Source organism: Neofelis nebulosa, chromosome 2 (assembly GCF_028018385.1).
Source record: "Neofelis nebulosa isolate mNeoNeb1 chromosome 2, mNeoNeb1.pri, whole genome shotgun sequence".
Taxonomy (NCBI): domain Eukaryota; kingdom Metazoa; phylum Chordata; class Mammalia; order Carnivora; family Felidae; genus Neofelis; species Neofelis nebulosa.
The window spans coordinates 89,759,566-89,781,386 of record NC_080783.1 but is presented as its reverse complement, the minus strand read 5'-3'; the positions used below and the strand labels follow the sequence as shown (position 1 = coordinate 89,781,386).

The 21,821-nt window shown below is 33.8% G+C and overlaps 1 protein-coding gene across 4 annotated transcripts in view; it reads right to left on the bottom strand.

Moving 5' to 3' along the window:
• The window catches only part of LRP1B (LDL receptor related protein 1B), a 1,890,044-nt gene that overhangs the window by 848,378 nt on the left and 1,019,845 nt on the right, over window positions 1-21,821 (bottom strand). The window lies entirely within an intron of this gene.

Genomic DNA, 21,821 nt, shown 5'->3' with positions numbered 1-21,821 from the left:
AACTGACCTAAATAAGCAATATATAATAGAGGTTTTGTAAACACTATTTTTAAGTCGAACAAAATTGCATTGGTTTCTCCTTTTCCCTTATAGCAAAATCTTTCTTCAAGGTGGTATTTTGATAAGCAAATCATTTTATATCAAGGACACTCAGCATTGACATAAAAACTGTCAATTTCACTGAGAACAACTCCTTCATGTTTTTTGTTGTCAGCACGTTTATTGTCTCCTTACTTTCTTGCTGTAGTTTAAAAACTGTAACACTGAATGCATTGTTTGAGCTTAGATGACAGTACTTTTTCATCCTGGAATGTTAGAAATGTTAATTCTTAAACTGATTCCTAACTGCATGGCTTCTTAATCGGTACTCCTTATTCATGACAAAACTGAGAAACACACACACACACACACACACACACACACACAAAATCAGTAAATTAACCACTAATTCTTGATATCTTCAGAATCTGTTAGGTTGGCAACCATTAATACAAGTTTTTAAAGAGGATTAATGTAGTAAATGTCCTCTCAATTTGTTATGATCTTTGACAAAAGCAAAATTGGTGGCAGGGAGGGACTGTTCATATAAGAGGACACAAGTAAGACCAATGTACACTCACAAAATGGAATTTAAACCTCTTAGGAAAACTCTGGCTTATGTCAACCAGGCACTATTAACACTGGTAATTTGTGCAACTGTGAAAGAAAGAAGGTATCTCATTACAAAGCTTTAGTAATCAAAACAGTATGGTACTATCGCAAAAACAGACACAAAAATCAATGGAATAGAATAGACAGCCCAGAAATAAGCCCATGCTTATACGATCAATTAATCTATGACAAAGGAGGCAAGAACACACAATAGGGAAAAGAGTCTCTTCTCTAAATGGTGTTGGGAAAACTGGACAGCTATATGCAAAACAATGAAACTGGCCCACTATCTTATACCGTACATGAAAATAAATTCAAAATATAGGGAAGGCTTGCATGTAAAACTTGAAACATGAAATTCTTAGAAGAAATCATAGATAGTAAGCTCTTGAACATCAGTCTTAGCAATTCTTTTTTTGGACAAGTCTACTCAGGGAAGGGTGACAACAGCTAAACTAAACAAATGGGATTAAATCAAACTAAAAAGCTTTTTACAATGAAAAAAAAAAGTTGACAAAATGAAAATGCAACCTACTGAACTGGAGAAGATATTTGCAAATCCTATATTTGGTTGATAACCAAAATATATAAAGAACTTAAAAACTTAATATCAAAGAAACAAACAACCCAGTTAAAAATAGCATATTAAATGATGTTCAACATTACTATTCATCACAGAAATGCCAATCAAAACCACAAGACAGAGGTACCTGTGTGTCTCAGTTAAGCGATTAAGCCTCCAGCTGTTGACTTCAGCTTGGGTCATAATCTCACAGTTTGTGGGTTTACATCAGACTCTGTGCTGTCAGAGCTGAGCCTGCTTGGGATTCTCTTTCTCTCCGTCTCTCTCTGCCCTTCCCCAATTCACATGCTTTTTCTCGCTCTCAAAGTAAATAAATTTTAAAACAAACAAACAAAAAAACCCACAATGACCTATCACCTTCCATTTGCGAGATGGACTCTTACCAAAAAGACAAAAAATAAAAAGGTGTTGCCAAGGATAGGGAAACAAGGAAACCCTAGTATGCAGTTGGTAGGAATATAAATTGGTGCAGCCACCATGGAAAATAGCATGAATTTCTTTGAAAATAGAACTATCATGCAATCCATAAATTTCACTTCTGGGTATTTATCTGAAGAAACCAAGAGCACCAATTCAAAGAGATAAATGCACCCCTGTGTTTTGTTGCAGCATTACTTACACTAGCCAAGATATGAACCAATCCAAGTGTCCATCCGAACATGAATGGATTAAGAAAAGATGTGGTATGTACATACAATGGGGTATTAACTCATTCATAACAAATAATGAAATCTTGCCTTTTAAGACAGCATGAATGGACCGAGAGTGTATTATGGTAAATGAAATAAGTCAGACCAAGACAGACAAATAATTTATGATCTCACTTATGTGGGGGATCTAAAAAACAAATGAGCAAACAAAATAAAACAGAAACAGACTCACCAATATAAGAAACAAACTGTTGGTGACGAAAGCAGTAAGAGGGCACAGTGTCAAATAAAATAGATGAAGGGAATTAAGAGCTAAAAATGTCCAGTCATAAAATAATTCAGATAGGGGTATGTAACATATACATAGAGATGCAATAACTTTGTATGGTGACAAATGGCAACATATTGTGAGGATCATTTCATTATGCATAAAATACTGAATCACAATGATGCATGCCTAAAACTAATAACATATTGTATGTCAATTACAATTCAATTAAAAAACAAAAAAGAAAAGAAGGTCATCAAGCTCTTTCACTTTGCGCCTAAAATGCCAAGTTTTAAAAATGACTTGATTTCAATTGAATCATTTAAAATGAAATGAATGGTATAATCATTTATTATGCCACCTCGTATCTGCAGGATTCAGCCTGCAGATAAGGTTTTTTTGGTCTATAGTTAATTTTAATTGCTTGTTAAAATTTTTTAAAATGAACAGTATAAAAATCTAAACTTATGTTTTGCCTTTAAAATTTCTTGAAACCAAGGATCTCAATTATTTCCAAAACAACAATCAACTGGAATTGATTTCTTGCTTCTCCACTTTGGATAAGAATGGCACTATCCAGCTTCCACACATGAAGCTTTTTTCCTTTTTAGATTATCCTGCAGCTAATTTACTTATTAACTACATTTGCTGGCTTTTAGTAGGATTTTGGGCTTCTGACCTCTCTCTTAGCAATAAAATGCATTATTAAGAGATCAATTTATGAAATAAAACCATGGATGTGAATCTCTCTAAACCTCAGTATCCTCAATTATAAAGTGTATATATAGTAATAACAGTCCTTTACAAGGACATTATGATGAATAAATAAAAAATGAATAAAATGATACAGAATGGTGCCTGATTGTAGTAATATTCAGTAGATAATATATTATAATTACCTTAGCAGAATAGTAATAGTATCAGAATTGTTCACACAGCTGAGATAAAAATGATCATCATTTTTATGGATAATTTATAAACCTGTGGCTTGTCATAATGTGGGCAGAAATCAACAGACCTCTTTAGATCAACAATATTTCATATATCCAGATAATGTTTGATTTAAATCAATTTAGACATATAAGTTTTTGATGCTTTGGAAAACACATATAACACTTAAGTATGCTTTTTTATTTTTAATTTATAGGGGGTTTTTTTTCCCCCTAAAAATATAACTACTTTTAAATTTTGGTGCTGTTTTTACTTTTATTATTGTTTTCCACCTCTTCTCCTTTAATGAAATTATTTTCTAGACTATATATCTCAACATTAGATAACACTTTATTTTTTTTATTTTTTTTTAATTTTTTTTTAACGTTTTTATTTATTTTTGAGACAGAGAGAGACAGAGCATGAACGGGGGAGGGTCAGAGAGAGAGAGGGAGACACAGAATCTGAAACAGGCTCCAGGCTCTGAGCTGTCAGCACAGAGCCCGACGCGGGGCTTGAACTCACGAACCGCGAGATCATGACCTGAGCGAAGTCCGACGCTTAACCAACTGAGCCACCCAGGCGCCCCAACACTTTAAATCTTAGTCCATAAATTCCTAGTTATGCTACTTACTGTATAATAAAAAAAAAAGTTTAACTTGAACTTTGTCAATGCTGCTGAAAAATAAAAGGAAGAAAATGAAAATATTTTGTTCTGGTTTCTATAGTGAAGCAACTTTTAGTGAATTTGTTGAAATAAGCTTACAAAAAGTCCCTGAGAATGCTATTAGGTAACAAATGAAGTAATGATATGGCTTTTCTAGGAATATATTCACGTTTTAAACTTTAGGACTTTTATAAAATTTGCACTGGAATTAAACTGGTTTTCAAAATACATTTTTTTTGGTCACATAGTAGCAAGCTATTTCACTGACATCAATGCATAAGTATGCGGAAACATAACAGCTCACAAGAAAATCTCCAGAGGGAGCAAGCAATCCTATAAAATAAAGCTGGTGACCCTGAGGGCAGCAAAAGTAAAAAGTTGCAAAGAGATGGGAAACCACAGGGAGCCAAACACTGACAACTTCCCCCTTCCTATCCCAACTTGAAAGTTGTTTGAACACTAAGTTGGTTTCTAAAAGTTGTTATTTCACTACTTTATTTTTTTTACTAAAGCTCATGATTTAATACTTCATCTTGCTTTACTTAATAATATGCTTCATTCTCATATTTGTAAATTTGACAAAATGTCAAGGCCTTATTATCTTCAAACCAAATTTCCTGAAAGTTAAATATTTTTTTCTTCAGACGTCTGATATCCTAAACACGTCAGTTAATAGAAGAAAAGTAGTAAGAGAGAATGTTCCACTTTAGTTTTGCGATACCAAGGTGCCTACAAGAACTAGTGAGCTAAGAAAAATACCTAGGTTCTTAAGACTAGATATTTAAAAAAAATTTTTTTTAACGTTTATTTTTGAGAGACAGAGCTTGAGCAGGCGAGGGGCAGAGAGAGAGGGAGACACAGAATCTGTGCTGACAGCTCAGAGCCTGGAGCCTGTTCGGATTCTGTGTCTCCCTCTCTCTCTGACCCTCCCCAGTTCATGCTCTGTTCATGCTCTGTTTCTCCCTGTCTCAGAAATAACTAAAACGTTAAAAAAAAAAAAAAAAACAGATTTAAAAAGAATAAAATGAATGGTATAATACATTTACCTCAAAAGGAAGAATATTTGTTAAAATGTTATTACTTTTAAAAACAAATTATTTTGTGAATTGTGATTTTTGCAAGGTAAGACCACTGTTTCATTTTAATATTATACTATTATCTTTTGAGCCAATAGATGCTTTCACTAATTCCATTATTTTCTAAAATTGTGTTCAAGCATTTTGGTAGGACTTTTGAGAAAATTATATTCCTTAATATTCATCCTGATGGTATTCATAACAAAAATTAAACAATAGGCAAACTAGCAAATGTTTCTATTTGTACCTTAGAAGATTTAGTAGATAATATATCACTGATAGTTTTTCATGTGGTGCTTCAAATTATGGAGATGAAAATAAATCTGTAGTTACGTTTCTATAGTGATTTTAAGCATATGTTATTATCTATCTTTAAAAAATAAATTAAAAAAGCTACAACTTTGAAAGATAATATTTCAGTTTCATTTGATCAGAGGGCATTAGAGTTGCATGACTTTTTATATAAAAATATCCATTTTTGTTAAAAATTTTATTGAATATAGATATTGGTTAAAATTGGACAATCTTTGCTTATGCTTGTGATTGATTACGTGATCCCAATTCTATTAAACAATTTTTAGCATTAGAATCATAAAACATTATTATTTTCCTTACATAACTGAGTGAACTTTGCTTTTCAGACTTGGAAAATAATACATTTTCAATGCACAGTTGGAAGAAAAGTTTAGTGCTACCAAGCACTTATTATATCAGCTTGAAAAGTGACAAATGTTCATTTTATTTTACTTAAACACAAAAATAATCAATTAAGATATTATCAGGAAGTACTGGATTTTCTAATTATCCCTCAGCAAGCTAGCGTTGATATTTAAGTAAACACTGAAACAGGAATCACAATTTATTTTTCTCCCATGAAATCCATGACACTAAATGTGGCTCCTTTACAACTTCTATCAGCGGCGCCTGGGTGGCTCAGTCATTTAAGTGTCCAACTTTGGCCCAAGTCATGATCTCATGGTTCCTGGGTTTGAGCCCCCTGAGGGACTCTGTGCTGACAGCTCAGAGTATGCAGCCTGCTTCAGATTCTGTGCCTCCGTTTCTCTGCCCTTCCCCTGCTCACACTCTGTGTGTCTCTCTCTCTCAAAAATAAACATTAAAAAATTAAAAAAAAAAGAAAATAACTTATATAAAAACTACAGATACAGTGGGAGCAAGGAGTGAGGAGAACCTCCGATAAGTACAAAAGGTCATTAAATAAGTTTCAGATTAAAGTACAAGGTAGAAATTTAGCATCAAAGATATTTGAATCATCCAATAAGAAGATGTTATACATGAAACCTTGGTTCAGTTTCAGACTTTTTTCATGACTAAACACTAGAATACTACAAAGTTTGAATTTTATATCCGGACAAGATGTCCTTCACATGTGAATATATCAAAAGTAATTATCAGATACAAAAATATTTTAAAATCATACCACCACATGCAACTAATGAAAAAACATCCTTCAATAAGTATAGCACTTAAACAGTGATGAATTAAATTAAAAGCTCTGGAATGGAAAATTTAAATAAAAAACTGTAGAATTTTAATAAGAGAGATAAATCTAAACAATAGTAGTAAATCTGGTATATAAACATTATTCATTTTGTATTTTTTACTTTAATAGTTAGAAACTAAAAATTTAATAATTTGAAAAATTTAAACTATCAAATGAAAAATAGAAAACATACTTTTACAAACACTGAAAACCTACATAAAACAGGGTGCACCTAATAACAGATAAAACACAAAAGAAGTGTTAATAAGCACACAAAAATCCTAACAGTATAAACAATGATAAAAGTAAAAACATTAAATTAAAAAAAGCTTCTAAAGCAAAGCCAAATCTCAAAGATAATTTTATATTTTTATAAGATATGAACTCAAAATATAAAGACACATAAGGTTTAAAAATTACACACACACACACACACACACACACACACACACACACACACAAAGTTTCTTTAAAATAAAGAAATTAGGTATAGTTGTGTTACTTTTGGGCAAAGAAGAATTAAATGTCAATAACAAATTTAAAAGAGTGAAATAGATTCCTTTAAAGGAATGGAGACAGATAAAACCATGTAATATTAAGCTTTATACTTTTTCCTTCTTTTGTACATTTCTATAACCTTTTGCAATCTTTCAAAGAAACCCTAAGGAATAAAGGAAAAATCAGAGTGTTCTAGCTAAATTTCAAAAAGTAAGAACAGGCTCATCTTCAGTTATTTGACTTCCAAATGGGAATTAATTAAAAATTAAATAAAAATTCCTGGATGAACTCAAAAGGAAGACTCAAACATACCATAACAAAGCAGTGAAACTGTATAAGGACAGAGGGAAGACCTTGCTATCCTACCTCCAGGAGAAGAGATAAGAGTCAGTCATGAGCAGGGCAGACAAAGGGATTACAACTTTCCACAAAAGGTCATGGGGACAAAATAAAATATGAGACCTCAGTCGGAGCTGGGGCATCAAAAAGGGACGAAAAGATGACTTGATCTCAAGAAAGCCTAATAGGTAGTCAAGGCAAGAAGCTAAGAAAGCTACCCAAGCCCATCCTTATGTTATCTATATAGGGAGCATTTGGAGTCACATTAAAAGTGCAAATAAACCCTGTCACCTTTGGTAGTGACTAAGGGCCTTCTATCAACAGTTAACTGCATAGTGCTCAAGCCTACATGGGTAGGATGATTAAGAGTACTGTGAGTGGACACCTCAATAGCCTGTAGAAGCCCAAAATAAAAGAGGAGCTGTGATGGTGATATGGAAAGGAAAGTTCCAGAGAGGAACTGAAGAATGGGGGAAACTACCTGCATGAAAATGTAACATTCTTGAAAGTTTCTGAACTGAATGGCAAACACGTGTAAAAGAACAAAGGCATAAAACAATAAAATAGTAGATACATACAGTAAAATTACAAAAATCTCTGTCCTTAACAGAACATATATACCAAATAAACAAGAATGTGAAGTCATGGGGATTTAGTCTGGGTGTGTCTATGTGTCTACATATAAAACCACAGGATATAAATTACTTTTTTTATCTTGCTAATTTAATTTAAATCACCATGGAATACTCCAAACTATTTTATTAAGCCACAAATAATATGCAAAACAAAAATTTTCAGAAAAAAACTAATGTTGGGGAGAAAAAAAATGTCCTTTACCCTTTTAAGTTTCTTCCTGGGGAGCTATTAGTTAAATTGAGAAACGACAGATTAACAGAAAAAAGTAAAACTTTATTCATATGCATATGGAAGCTAACAAAAGACATCCACCATTAAATGGCTAAAGTTAGAGGCTTAAATATTTAAGGTAATAGGGAAAAGAGAGAGAGGAGAAAAGGCTTTTATGTTAAGAACAGATGGGTTTTAGGAAAGACAAATTGTTCTTTGCAGAAAAAAAAAATAGGAGAAAATCTAAGATAATGTTTGTTAATGCAGGTTCAAGTAGTCTTTTCTGGAAGGGAATTTATGATAGTTTTACTGTTGGTTTCTTTACTGGGAGTGAAGCTACCCCAAAGAGGATTTATGGCAACCTCATTTCCCAGAAGTTTCTGCATTTAGTTAGATAAGTGAAGTTCCAAGAAGTCTTCTTTCTTCATCTATTGAATCTTAGATGTTGTTAGCTTAAAATAATTTTCATATGTACTCTGGGCTTCCAAGTGGGACAACACATTAAATATATAGTCACATTTAGGGATTTTTCATAATAACAACAAATAGTCTGTTAGGTCAAAGATAAGCAAATTCACTCAATAGAATAGTTAGGAGAAGGAACAGTCATCAGTGAATTAAGATTAATTCATCCTAGTGATCACTAGGTAACAGATATCACAGAAACAAACAAACAAACAACAACACTCATATTTAAGGATTGCACTGTCTGACCACAATACAGTGAAACTAAAATCCAAGCAATATATTTAACATGTAAATTTTTTTAATATGAATAAGTTAAAAGGCAAATAAGCATGTAACAAAAATGGCAATTAACAGATAATTCTAGTATAATTTAATACAAGTAATTTTTTTTGAGGTTTCACTTTTTAAAATTCTTTTGTGTAAGGCAATTAACAGATAATTCTTGTATAATTTAATACAAGTAATTTTTTTTGAGGTTTCACTTTTTAAAATTCGTTTGTGTAATCTCTATCCCCAATGTGGGGCTCACACTAATGACCCAAAGATCAAGAGTCAAATGCTCTACCAACTAAGCCAGCCAGGCACCCCAATAGTAATTCTAAAACCCCAAAGGAAAAACAAAGACAAGGGAAGCAGAAAAGGAAATGCAAAAAAGTAAGTGTAGTTAGTCATTTTTATGTGCAGTTTCCGTATTTGTGAATTTGTCTACTTGCTAAAATATATTTGTAACACAAAAGCAATACTCTGAGTGTTTTTGGTAAGCAAAAAGTTTGAGTTGCTTGAAAATCACCTTCCCAGCCGAGGTCAAAAGAGGCTAGGCTCTCCTTTGTTCTTTCCATTCTCATAGCATATACAAATGATCTTTTCATAGTCTTTTTAGTACCACATTTTTTTCCTCATTTTTCTATTGTTGGTGATTTTTATTTCTTTTCATGTTTATTTATTTTTGAGAGAGAGACAGAACTTGAGCAGGTGAAGGCAGAGAGAGTGGGAGACACAATCTGAAGCAGGCTCCAGGCTCCCAGCTGTCAGCACAGAGCCCAACATGGGGCTCAAACTCGAGAATTATGAGATCATGACCTGATACTTAATTGACTGAGCCACCCAGGCACTCCTGTGATTTTTAGTTTTAAAATGATCCCCACTATAGTGCTGAAATGTTGTCTAGTATGTCTAAGCTCAAGAATGCTGTGATGTGACTTATGAAAAGAAAAACAAAAAATTAAGTAAGCTTTATTCAGGCATGAATTATAGTGCTACCGGCCATGAGTTCAATGTTAATGAATCAACAATTTATATTTAATAAGGTCTCTTTAAAAAGAAACATAAAGTTATATATTGATTGGTTGATGAAAATGTTATAACCAGAGGCTCTCAAGAACATAGCCTTCTATTTCCCCTGGGAGCAATGGTTTAATATCCACTAATTCACTGTTCAATGAAACTCTACAGAATATAATTAGAAGAATAATGGAAATCAACTGTATTTGAAAAATGAAAATTCTGATTACTAATCAGAGAAAGCCAAATCAAATAATATTAAAATGTATCTTTTTAACCTGTCAGATTTGTAAAGATCTTTAAAAAAAAGTGCATCAGTGTTGAGACAAGGATTGATAAATCAAGTGTGTAACAGCAATAGAGATTGACACTGCTGTTGAAAAAGTAAATTGACACTATTAATAAACAGCCTTAAACTTGTTCATACCTACTGATCCTGTAATTCTTTAGGAATTGGTACTGTTATTATGTAAATCACTATATCACTAAATCTGTGGACAAAATTTTCCCTAGAATGTTATTAATTAATGTTATTCTTAAAAAAGACATATAACATTAAATTTCTAATTTTTTTCAAGCCAACACTTAAGTGGAAGTACGTCGTTGGTCTTTTCAGAGACAGAAAAGAGGAAATTGGTGGCAAGGGAAAAAAATTCTTTCAAAGAAAATGAACCAAAAAGATAGAAAGATAGATAGATGATAGATCGATAGGAAGGAAGGAAGGAAGGAAGGAAGGAAGGAAGGAAGGAAGGAAGGAAGGAAGGAAGGAAGGAAGGAAGGGGAGAGGGAGGGAGTAGGGGAGAGGGGATGGGAGGAAGGAAGGAAGGAAAAAAAAAGAAAAAGGAAGAAAGGAAAAAGAAAGAAAATAATGGATGTTTCTCAAATAAAGATCCACTAAGAATCTTTTTGAACAAACAATGGACAAAAATGAAGGTGACTTACCTTCAAACAAGAATTCTCATAAAGTCTTTGGCTAACACAATGCTGAATAAAGAATCTTTTAAATAACAATTGATTAGTTTGGTCCCCTTAAGAACACTTTCAGCTCCTTTTCTTAGTTTGAATGGCTGCTCAAGTCTCAACTACAGAATAGTTCATTCTATACACAGTGTACATTTCAAGGTTTTACTTTGTTTTCTTCTTTTCAACTTCTCTCCCTCTCTTCCTTTTTAAATATATTTTTTAAATTTGTTATTATTAACTTTTAAGTTCTCTTTTAGGAAAGTTCCTTACTACCAAGGAATACCAACACTGATGCTTCAACTCTGGGGATAGATATTGGGATATTAGGAAATGTTTAATTTTTTTTTTTACATTTATTCATTTTTGAGAGACAGAGAACAAGCAGGGGAGGGGCAGAGAGAGAGAGGGAGACACAGAATCCCAAGCAGACTCCAAGCTCTGAGCTGTCAGCACAGAGCCCCACACAGGGCTCGAACTCACAAACAGTGAGATCATGACCTGAGCTGAAGTTCGATGCTCAACCAGCTGAGCCACCCAGGCGCCCCGGAAATATGTTTAAAATGCAAATGTTTTACACTTGAATTCATGGCAGACAAAATTATTTTATGTTTTAATGTTAATTTATACTAATTTTATATGTAAGAAGCTATTAGATATCCCCCAATAGAAGCATCCAGGATATTTATGTTGTCATATCTCTTTCTCACACACATATATTACAAATTGATAGCAGTCACTACTGTGATATTCAGATGTTAAATACAGTTATATAAATACATCTAGTATAAGTTGAAAATACATGCTATTTTTTTTAATGTTCATTTATTTTTGAGAGAGAGAAAGAGACAGACCTCAAGTGGGGGAAGGGCAGAGAGGGAGGGAGCTGGAACCCAGGAACCTAGATCATGATCCTAGCCTAAGTCAAATGGTTAACTGACTGAGCCACCCAGGTGCCCCAGAAAATACATGCTATTTTAAAGCAACACCATCTATTCCCTGAAATCTTAAAAAGTGGTTATGTAACAGGTGGTTCCATAGGACTATTATGAAACATTAAAGAAAAATTAAGAAAACAGACACTAAAATTATTGTCAAGGAATACTCAAAATTAACTAAATGTATGGGTGTGTGTGTGTGTGTGTGCGCACATATGCACACACATTTTAAGAAGACAGGCATATTAATGGCAAGGAAATGTTTTATTTCTAAATAAGGGGGTATTCCACAGCTCTGTGCATATTACTTCCGAACTTGCATTACAAACATGAGGGAGACTAAAACCAATGAAGTAAAACTTCAAATTTTATAGGACTCTCACACATTTTGAAATAAAATTATGGTTATTCATGGCCAATAGCAATAATCTTTGTCCTTCATGTTTTTCTTTCACAAAATTACGTGGACTTGTAAGCATTACATTTATTTGAAGTCAGATTTTAAACGCTTGCCTTGTGATTCTACCCTACATTTTCCATATCTAGACTGTTTTTACTGTACAGTCCAAGAGTAGGATAAAGATAAGCACACATCGACTTGGCACTCAGGTATCATAGAAATGTACTAAAATTAAAAAAAAACAAAAAAACAGATCACATTCCAGGCTATGCTACTACTAAGTTCCTTAGGTTGTGGGCCGGTCACTTAATCTCGCTTGCCCAGGTGGCTGCTTTCTCTGTCAATCCTAAAACTTCTGACTCTATGGCTCACAAGAAAAGATTTAGGATTGGCAATCCAATGAAGATGACTCATTTGTTAGTATGAGAAATACTTATTACTGTAAGAATTATTCTCTTCCAAATACTTAAATCATCATAGATCACATATTTTGGAGAATATGTGAGAATATGGAGTTTTTTTTTAGCTTTTAGTTCTCCTTCCTAAAGAGAACCAGTTATTTTCTCATGTAATCATCCAGAGATTTTCTATGTATAAGAACTGTTTTCTGTGTTTAAGATAACTTAGAGGATGTGACCCAAGACCAAACCAAATTTAGAGTTTAATAAATGTACGATGAAAAAAAAAATCAGATAAATGATATTTATGGGGTTTAGGACACACTACTTCAAAATATGGCATCTTGGCATACTGAGCATCTTAAGCTAAAGGAATTTGAGATAAAAGCAGAAGCAGAAAGATCACTCTGACAACAACAATAACAAGAACAAAACACAGGCCCCAAATGGAGTCATGTGTGGTAACCCCATGTCACCAAATCAGGGTTTAACACGTAACCTAACTGCAGTTTCAACCTTCCTCAAGGAACATAACTTTAACCACTCAGCCTGGAATTTCCTGGTCAGCACTGGTAAGGTAATCCACCTATGAAGACACTTTTATTCCCCCAAAGGGAGATGATTTTGCCCCAAATAAACCTTTTGTGCTTATGACTTTCTTGTCCTTTCTTTAAACACCTTCCCTCTCTGTAGCCCTTTGGAGCTCCTTCAATTGCTAGATGAAATTGTGACTAATTCATGAATCACTGAATAAAGGTGAACAGATCTTCAAGTTTTCTCAGTTGAATTTTTGTTATTTAACAGTCCCCTCACCTGTCTCTCTTGAAACAGGTCATAAAACTTCCCTCCATTTACCAGAAGGGAAGGACAATATTCTAATCATCACCTATGGGTAATTTGGGGCTGGGAAATCTGTAAACAAATCTTGTTAAACTAACCATTATATTCCTAGTTTCCTCTTTACCATTTATTGACCCAAGCCTAAATTATGCTATTTTGTCAATTCCTCAACAAATGAATTGATTCTTCATTCAAAAGGTATAGAAGAAGAAGCTTTGTCTTCTGGTCACTTCTTTGAGTCTTCATTTTCTTTTGAAGGCTCCCATGCACATGTTAAAATATACTTAAATCCATGTTTTTTTTTCCTATTGTCTTTGTCAGTTTAATTTTCAAAGAAAGACAAGGGAAACATTTCCCTCCACTACAATATATCTGTCTAGAAAGGCGTATGTACTAAAAATCTGCTTATTCCTTATTGAAATATGACCTTCTCTAATGATCCCTCTGGATTTTACCCTAGTCACTAGCCCACATCCAAGATTGTGGTGAGGCCAATCGACATCAGTTCCCTGACTTGTTCTGTCTTCTGTAACAATTCACATTCTTCTTTTTTCCTAAAATATTTTCCCTTTTTTTGTCTTCCTTTCTAGTTCCTACTCATTATTCAAGACTCAGATCAGATTACTGCTTCTAGGAAGTGTGATGGACGTCTAAGACATTATAAGATCCATCTCTCCTAAAACACTTATTTAATTGCTATTGTTTTTAAGTCTGTCTCTCCCACTAGACAATGCTTCTGAAAGTCAGGCAATGCAACCTAGATGCTATGCATCTACCCAGTCCTAGTTCAAAGTACCAGACCGTTATATGAAGGGCTTGAAAATTTTTCTTTCATTAATAAAAAAAAAACATTGATAGTTCCATTAACATTATGCTTTAGTCTATTTTTTTAGCTTTTTATTTTTATTTTAATTAATTTTTTTTTTCATTCCATGCAGGGTGCCATTTTGTATATGCTAGAGGCTATCTTTTACAAGGTATTTCTATATTTATGCCTTATGATTAAGGTTATAAATATGAGTAGCCTTTGGGGGCACCTGGGTAGCTCAGTTGGTTAAGTATCTGACTTCGGCTCGGGTCATAATCTCACAGTTTGTGAGTTCCAGCCCTGCATCAGGCTCTGTGCTGACAGCTTGCTCAGAGCCTGGAGCCTGCTTCAGATTGTCTCCCTTTCTCTCTGCCCCTCCCCTGCTCACACTCTGTCTCTCTCAAAAATAGACAAACATTAAAAAAAAAAATATGATGGGGCGCCTGGGTGGCGCAGTCGGTTAAGCGTCCGACTTCAGCCAGGTCACGATCTCGCGGTCCCTGAGTTCGAGCCCCGCGTCAGGCTCTGGGCTGATGGCTCGGAGCCTGGAGCCTGTTTCCGATTCTGTGTCTCCCTCTCTCTCTGCCCCTCCCCCATTCATGCTATGTCTCTCTCTGTCCCAAAAAAAAAAAAAAAAAAAAAAGTTGGAAAAAAAAAAATATGAGAAGGCTTTGCATGAAAGTCAGATATTTGAACAAAAATAGCCTAGTCCAATCTCCTTAATGACACTACACTTCTGTCTCTTGACACCTAAAACATTTCAGCTCTTTCTGACATTTATTTGAACATATATTTTCAGCAAGTGATTTAATGTAGTCTATAAATAAATCTGCAATAAAGATAAATTCGAAATATTAATTTTTTCCCACAAAGACATTTTCTTAATAGCTACTTATAGCAGCAGGGACTGTTCTAGGAGCTGAACACACAACTCTGACTACAACGTACAAAATAACCCTACCCCTTTAGTGCTTAAATTCTAGAGGAGTGGGTGGAATCATAAAATAAATGAGTAAAACCTTTAGAATCTTATATGCTGATAATGCTATGAAGAAATATATAAAAGGAAAGGAATTGAAGAACAGTAGGAGAGAGATTCACTTTTGAATTACAGAGTCAAGGAAGACCTTACTAAGAGGTGAATACTACTCAGAGGTAGGAGTGTCCCATGTAACATCTGAGAAAAAAGCATTCCAGCCCTATATTACCTCCGTCCCTTAAGTAAATATGTACACTTCGTATTCAGGAGCGGCAACATGGCTATGGGAGCTATGGAGTGGTATGAAGAAAGGAAGAGCTATGTATGGGTCATCAAGTCAGAGAGATAAAAAAAAAAAAAAAGGTAGAATTATATAAGAACATTAGCTATTGAGAAGACCTTAGTTTTACTTTGAGGGATATGTGAAGCCATTGACAAGTTCACAGAAGCAAAGTACTATGATCTAACATACATTTCAACAGGGTACTATGATCTAACATACATTTCAACAGGATACTGGGTGAGACACAGAAGAACAAAAAACAGGAAACAGGAGTGGATACTCCAAACAGATGGCATGAGTCACAGGTAGGACCCTAAAGTGGGGTGAAAAGTTTGGTGAAATTCATAGGAGACAAACCTATACTTTCAGTCCTATCATCTTCTGTTAATGGATGCAATAGATAAATGCAAAAGATAAATGGATGCAATAGATAAATGGTGGGATAAACATAGTGGGAGTATTACACTGACCTTTCTACCCTCAATGTGTTTAATGTCTGAAAAGAAACAAATACAAATACGAGTATAAAATACAAGTATGATGCAGCAAATGAGGGGAATGATTGGGCTAAGGACTTAGGTGACCTCTAGGGATAAACACAAAAAAATGGATAACAGTCCTCAATTATTTAGCATCTCTTGACTACTGTTTCAAGGTATTACACAGGGATATTTAGCTATGAAAAACATTGTAATAGAGGAATATCCTACCCCTAGAATACAAAGAAAAAAGGTTCCACAGACTAGTTGGACATAGAGTACTTGGGCTTGCATGACAAGTAGAATTCTGAACAACAGAAATAGGGTGTGATAGAAGGCTAAGGGATGTTCCACATGTGATCGCATGAAGGGTTCATTCTACAGCCAGTTCAGGTATAGCAGGGATAGAGTTCTGACAGATGACAGGAGAGAATCTGGAAAACATAGGTCTTCATCAGTTTGGGCTGCAATAACAAAAAAATACTATAGACAGTGTGGGTTAAACACCAAACATTTATTTATCCTACCAAGTATTTATTTATCTTAGACTAGAAACTCTAAGATCAAGGTGTCAACAGATTCAGTGTCTGATGAGAACCCACTTCCTGGTTCATAGATGACCATGTTCTCACTGTGTCCTCACATAGTGGGGGAAAAAAAAAAAAAGCTCTGGGCTATTCATATCCTTATAAAGGCATGGATACCATCAGGGAACTCCACCCCCACGACCTCATCTAAATCTAATTACTCCCCAAAGGTCTCCTTTCCAAATATTATCACAGTGGGGGTTAGGCTTCAATATATGAATTTTGAGGGGACACACAAAGCAGTAAGTTTGGATGCAGCCTGTGAAAAGCTGAAAATAACCTTATTAGTCATCAGTATTTTATCTAAGCAATGGAATGGCAACTAAAGATTTTAGTAATAAGATTTACCTGGTTAGAAGGGTTCTAAAAGGACCTCTAGCAAAAGTATGAAGGAGAGACCGGGAATGGGCTCAGGAAGAAGGAAACTGCAGGCCTATAGGTCATTTGGGGGATATTGCTTTAGTTCAGGTCTTTGGGAGCCAGAAAAACAGAATTTTTATGAGGTTTTAATAAAACCTAACTAAATATATTGATCAAGGACTCTCTTACATTCTGAAATACCATACACAATATTCTAAAAGAAAATGACTCAGTAGAATCTATACATATTCTCCATGTTTTGCCTGTATTACTGCACTTGGGTACTAAGAATAATTATTCTGATCATGGCATCAAAATGCAATTCTATTCTAAGTGAAAATGATGGAGAATTTTCTTTTTTCCTACGAAACATAAGTTTAAGAACCAGTTCTGTAAATAAAAATATGTTTAACAATGTGATGGCAAATGTGATCATTTGTTTTATTCCTAAAGCAAAATAATTGTGTCACATTCATATAATTTTGTCTTATTACAGTGATTTATCATTAGTTTATTAAAAACTATACAATTTTGAAGAGAAAAAGCTCATCACTTTCATTATATATGAACTATGAATACTATATTCATATTTCATTCAAAATAGGAATATAAGAATTTATATATAGATTATATAAATTGATTACATTAAATTATGGAAATTGAATTAAAATGAGTTCTTTATATTCACAAAGAATTGAAGCTAATAATCAGTATTTCTCTCTTCTCTTTTTTTAATCATTTCTGTTAACATTTCTAGGCAATTTAGGTAAACATGATGTAGAAATTGAATTATCTAGATAATTGCTGTTATGCTCCTCCTAATTGGAATATCATTCTCATCTTTTGCTTAAACTTTAAATAAGATTTTTACAGTTAGGGGTTTCAGGGTGGCTTAGTGGGTTAAGAGTCTGCCTCTTAATTTTGGCTTAGGTCATGATCTCATGGTTTGTGAATTTGAGCCTCACATCAGGCTCTGTGCTGATGATGCACAGCCTGCTGGGGGTTCTCTGTCTCCCCCCACCCCCCCTTCCCCTGCTCGTGCTGTCTGTTTGCCTCTCTCTCTCAAATATTAACAAACATTAAACAAAACATTTTTCCAGTTATATGTTACATGCCTAGGACTCCAATTTCAATTAAGAATTCTGTAGGCCCACCATATCCCTTACAGCTCCTGAAGAGCTAACAAATCCAAGGGATCCCTTGAAAGTAGCATATAAACCAGTATAATCGTCATCTTTACACTAAAGCAAATTGAGGCCTGGAGAGTTTATGTGATTTCCTCAAGATAGTATAAGGAGGAACAGAACTAGGACCATGACAATGATTTTCTTTTTAATCATAAATTCAGTGCCTTTTCTAATATTCCACCTTGACACAAATTGCTATGTCCAATGAAGAATGTCAATTTTATTATACATATGCACTCTGCTATTTCCATGTTCTTTCCATACACTGATCACCCATCCTGATTTTCATCTGATTGCCTATTTTATGAGGTGGTCCATTTTTAATATTGAGCTCATTTTGTTATTCCCTGATCAATTACATAACCTTGTTGGCTTGTAACATTAAGCAGCCATTCAAGCTTACATCTCTCAATTTCATATATCTAACACATTTTATTAAAATTTTATTTAATCCTTTTTGTAGATTATTAATACAGATGACAAGCAAACCTAGGAACTGACATACATTTTCATTGTTGACTTTTTTCAGCTATCCCTTTCCTATCTCCAAATCAATGCAACTAAAGTAATTTCATCTATTTTATGAATAGAAAGATAATGTGGTCCTTGTAGGATAAGAATTACATATTAATTTATTTCAATTTTTTTAATATTTAAAAATAAACAGATTTTAGATGCTTTTGAATTTAAATGCTACTACTACTATTGGAGACAGTTCTTTGTGTTTTCTGTTACTTTTAGCTGAGTTTGTTTTAAAACACTTGTGATGTGATCTTTTAAAAGTAGTCTTTTTTTTTTTTATTTTTTTTTTCAACGTTTTTTATTTATTTTTGGGACAGAGAGAGACAGAGCATGAACGGGAGAGGGGCAGAGAGAGAGGGAGACACAGAATCGGAAACAGGCTCCAGGCTCCGAGCCATCGGCCCAGAGCCTGACGCGGGGCTCGAACTCACGGACCGCGAGATCGTGACCTGGCTGAAGTCGGACGCTTAACCGACTGCGCCACCCAGGCGCCCCTAAAAGTAGTCTTAAATCAAATCATATCAGATACTAAAGGACGGATGTTAAGTAGTTTTAACTCCAAGCTAACAGAAAGTGAAGAAAAGGAAAGAGAATGAGAAAAGAATAACACAAAAATTGGAAGGCTTAAACATTCCATGGTTTGATTTTATCATGAGACTAACATATTAGACTACCTCACTGATTTCTCTCAATTATACAGTGATTCATAACTTTGCAGTTAAGTATTGAATAGGTGAACACATTTAAAACATCGGAGTATTAGGAGAAAAACTAGTTCAAAGAGATAAAATTGAAGAACATACCATACTATGGTTCCAAATAAGGGTGATATAGGCTTATTCTAAATGACAGGAAGTAATGGGTTTCTATAGATATCTTAGATTCAAGCTGTTGGCTTTCAGGATTAAACTGAATTAATTAATATTCTATGTAACTCCACCAAATAAATAAACAAAAACCTAAAGAGCCAAACAAATGACTAGTTTCTGAGATATACTAGTGTTTCTTGAATTAACTAATTTAAAAAGAAGTGCCTTGGTTCTTGTTCAACATACAGATTCAGAGACTGTCTAAAGATATTAAGCCAATAAGCTTGAACAGTACCAAGATAGTATCATTTTTAATCAAGTTCCCTACATCACATCAGAGAAGGCTGAGAAACACTGAGCCAATGGGTCAGTTCCTGGCATGGGAACATGTTCTTGAGATATATTATTTGTTTCTAAATCAGAACTTGGCTGTCACTACATTTTAAAGTGAAAATAATATTTTGGTTTGAATCATAAAAATAAGTTCAGACTTTTCTTGAATTTGTCATTCATAAAATTCATGCTTGGGTATTCCTTCCTCTCTGCATTAAGTTCCTTGAGTACAGAAACTAGGCTGTCCTTGTTCAGTGCTTAACTCCCAACACAAAAATCTAGAACTTGGTGATCCTTAATCAAAACTTTCTACTAAATGGGGTGCCTGGATGGCTCAGGCAGTTAAGCAGCCAATTCTTGATTTCAGCTCAGGTCATGAATTCACTGTTTGTGAGTTTGAGTCCATGTTGGGCTCTGCACTGACAGCATGAAGCCTGCTAAGGATTCTCTCTCTCCTCTTTCTACACATCTGCTGCTCATGTTCTCTCTCAAAATAAATAAACATAAAAAAATAAAATAAAAAACTTTGTTAAAAGAATGCATTAATTACTATGTAGAGAAACTGTTCTATAAATGGGAATATTTTAATGTATTCAGAAATAAAATATAAGGATTTAAGAATTCAAATATACTGAATGAACAATTTATATTAAATGTTTTTCTCCTTGAAATAGCTGCCAACTATTTGATAGACAAAGGGGGTAAAAGGCTCCTGATGTTTACTTTTAGGTAGTTCTGACAATCATATCCCACTACCACATAACTATAAACTCTTCCAGATACATTCTCCCAAAAATCAGTTGACTTCTGACCAAGTATATGACTTGTTTCCTTTCCATGACTGATGCCCTTTTTAACCTCTTTTTAACATAACTCATCATTCTTTTTCAATAGCTAGTCGAGAGTTCACTTTTCTTTGTATAGCAATTCACATTTGTTAAGCTCTCTCTCAGACTATATGGAATGCAATCAATATAAATTACCTAAATATCTCTTTTCCTGAGAGTGAAGAGATTGAAATAAGTAGCATATTTCACTGATCAAATTCTATGTGTTTAATAAAAATAATTTTACAATGCACACTAAATGTAAAGTATGGATTAGACTATATTCTAAATTTTTAAAACATACATCATTGAATTTTCATTCTCACAACAATCCAGTGAGATATTTATTTTCTCCATGTAAGAGATGAGATACCTAGGTATCTCAGTTTTTTTTTTTTTTTCCTCTTCTCTCTTTTTTCTTTTGGAATTCCTATATAGGAATTTATAAAGATTATAAATGTTTTAATATATTAAGGTTAGAAATTCTAGAAACAAACATATAAAAATGCCCTTAAAATTCAAAAATTATTAATGATCACAATAGAGCAATGTCTATAGGGAATTCTGGAATTTTACATAGATGTAGTTGAAAGCAGGAAAAAAAAAGCCTGCCTTCTCAGCAGATATCAAAGATTTCTATATTGCATGCTAACTGCTCAGGCGGTTAATTTGCACTAATCAGCTGGAGACAAAGGGAAAGAAAATTACAGTAACTTGATGAGTTAATTTTGTGTTTTATGGTCATTGTCTTCCTGGGTTGCTAAATGCTCTATCTTTAACATAGTTTTGAGATATTACAGACGCCCTTGTCAAAACCAGGTAACACATTTGTGAACTGTTAAAATTATCTGAAAGTTCTTTCATTCATTTGTTCTGAAACAGAAACCAGGCCCTCTAAATTGAAAAAGATTAAAAACAAACAAACAAACAAACAAAAAAAAAACAAAAACAAAAAACAAAAAGAGGCCCAAGGGCTTTTCCAAATCCACAAACTTTCCCCTACAGAGTCTTTCTATACATTTTATTTAGAGGTCTCTATGCATAATCTTTCAAAATACTTGATATTCTAGGAGTTTACAATTAAAAATAAGATGGCAGACATATTCTCTTTATAAAGGGAGAGAGCAGAGTATAGCTTCACACTGACACTTGGGAGATTAGATTATTGTATCCTCTTCCCAAAGACCTGAGTCAAGTAGGCCATATCCATGAATATACTCTATTATGGTTTTAAGATTACTGAATCAAAGTACTTTAATTGCAAAGGAAAAGTACACTGTCCTAGAGAAATCTAAAGCAATAAATCAAAAAGTAATTTATGCATATTCTGTTAAGATATTAAAGACCGAGAAC